We start from the raw sequence: 2,621 nt of genomic DNA on the forward strand, positions 1-2,621 counted from the left end.
ATAGATGTTGATCTATTAGTAGTTCTTCCATCTTCAACTTCCACGTCTCAAAATTTGTTCCAATAAATTTATCAACCTCTATTCTCCCTGATGACCTTGTTGTTGGCATTTTTGATGACGTTGTTGTGATTGTCATTGATGGACACACACTTTCTATGAGATCACTTTTTGTATGTATGAGTTATGCTCAACCGGTATTTGTTCCAAACCGGTATTATGTATTATAACCTTTAGGCTATTGGTTTTTGCAGAAAGTGTCTACTGATCCCAAGCGGTATGAAGACCTCAAGTGGTTCAAGGATCTCAAGCGGTATGAAGGAACTGAAGTGGTAGTTATCATTTTTTCCCAGTCTTCATTTTGGCAAATCTGTAATTGGTAAAATATGTGAGCCAGTAATAGGTAAATGTATAAGCCAGTATTACTCTTTGATGAGTTACCAACTGGTATTACTTTTGTGATGAGTTATCATCCACCTACACTTTGGTAGTGATTCTCTGTCATGTTACCAAATGTGTCCAGATGCACTGAACCTAGGAAATTGCAATGTAATCCTATTGGACTGACATGAAATCAGATTCCTTTATAAGGACATCATGTCTAGGGTTTTATCCAGTGTTAGGGTTTTTGTGTGGTTGATGAAGTTTTTGCATTTGCAATCACAGAAGAAGATTAGGTCTGTGTGAAGAAATTCAAGACCGAAGTAATGCTCAAATGCATTAACAATGAGCAATCAAGGATCTAACCAAGCATAATGTGCTATTATTTAGATCACTCACTTGTTGATAACTCACATCTTCGACAAGTCTATAACCCTTAATCAGGTAGGCCTAGCAAAGCCTTTGTAAATCCTCTAATAAGGTGGTTCACAACTGTGGATCTGAAATCCTCTCACAAGGTAGTCTTTAATCGGACTTATCTCCTAACAGAGATTGAGATTCCTAACAGGATCTATTCTAGTAAAGAACATTGGATGACCTTAGCCGGTCTGGTTACTATTATGTAGATAGTTACTTGTGAGTTTCATCTCACCATGGTTTTTCCCATTTGGGTTTCCATGTCAAAATCTCTTGTGTTATGGTGATTGTGCTTTTGTGTGTGAATGCCTTATTTGTTGTTTGGTTTGCATTTGTGTTAACCGGTTTGTTAGTAAAACTGCTATACCAATTTACTGCTAAACCGTTTAAGTGTTCAAGTCAGTATTTTCTGGTATACTAATTCAGCCCCCCTTTTAGTATTCATCAATTGGTATGAGAGCCAACCTTTCTATAAGTTTAACCACTTGGAAAGAGATATGGGGGAATACACTATGAGGGAACTTGCTCATCTTCTCACTCAGACTGAGAAAGCCTATGATGAACTCAAAGTCAAATATAAGGCCTCTCTGGCAAAAAGAGGAGAGCATGCTGAAAAACTGATGCAACTAACTAAAAATAGTTCATCTGATGAAGTGGACATGGAAGCCCTAGTTGAAGAAGTTGAAAAACTAAATGAGTCTAATGCCAACCTAAGAAGGGAACTTGAAGGACTGATTATCAAGATGTGTCAAGAGCTTGAGAATCGGAGAAAAGATGAAGATCTAGTAAAAGACAAAGACCATGAGATCTCCAAGCTAAAGCAAGAAATGAGTGCACTTACCGCTCATCTCCAAGAGAATAAAGTGGAAAAAGAAGAAATGCAAGGTGAACTAAACCTGGCTATTTCTGAGAATGCAACCTTGAAGGAGTCCAATGCGACTATTTCCAAAGAACTCACTAAGTCAAAGGAAATACTTGCAAAATTCAATAAGAGGACTGCTAAGCTAAAACAAAAGCTTGAATCAGCATAACCTGTGAAGAATACCACTGGACTTGGTTTTTCTTGTTATGAGGAAGGTGAGACCTCTAGAACAAAAGATGTAGCATCAAAGAAGAAACTGACTTCAAAGGATAAAGGTAAGAAAAATTTCAAACCTGTTTTCTTTAATTGTCTTAAGGAAGGACATACTGCTAATGTATGTAGAAATAAGGCTTACAATAACTTTCCTTACTTTCTAAACAATAAGCCTAGATCCAATAGAGTCAATGGAAATTGTTATGCATGCAACAAGTTTGGGCATAAAACATTTGAATGTAGGTCTATCATGCACAACAACAGAAGGTATCCTCAAAGGAGTCAAGGATTTTTTCCTGAACCCTCTGGGAACCGGAATCCAAACTGGTTTAATACCTATAATCATCAGTCAGGAAGCGGTTGATATCAAGTGGCAACTGGATGGAGAGTAACTTGTTTGATCTATCATGGAAATGGTCACACTTTTGCAACATGCAGAAAGAAGAATGAAAACATGAATAATGGACCTTGGACATCATCTATAATGGTTTGCTATCATTGCAACAAACCGAGACACCCTGCCAGAACCTGCAGAATGAGAAAGAACATATCAAATGATATACCGGTCACTCCGGAAGAAAAGATTGATGTTGAAACTATTAAAACAGATATGAAGACAACATGGAAGAAGAAACCTAAAGAAGTGTCACAAGAAGAACTGGTTTATGCACCTAGTGTGGAAGTTGCTAAACTGACACCTATCTGGAAAGGGTTACACCAGTTGAAGAGCCTTAAGTAAAGAAGGGAAAGA

This window comes from Cryptomeria japonica, chromosome 4 (genome assembly GCF_030272615.1).
Source record: "Cryptomeria japonica chromosome 4, Sugi_1.0, whole genome shotgun sequence".
Lineage (NCBI taxonomy): Eukaryota > Viridiplantae > Streptophyta > Pinopsida > Cupressales > Cupressaceae > Cryptomeria > Cryptomeria japonica.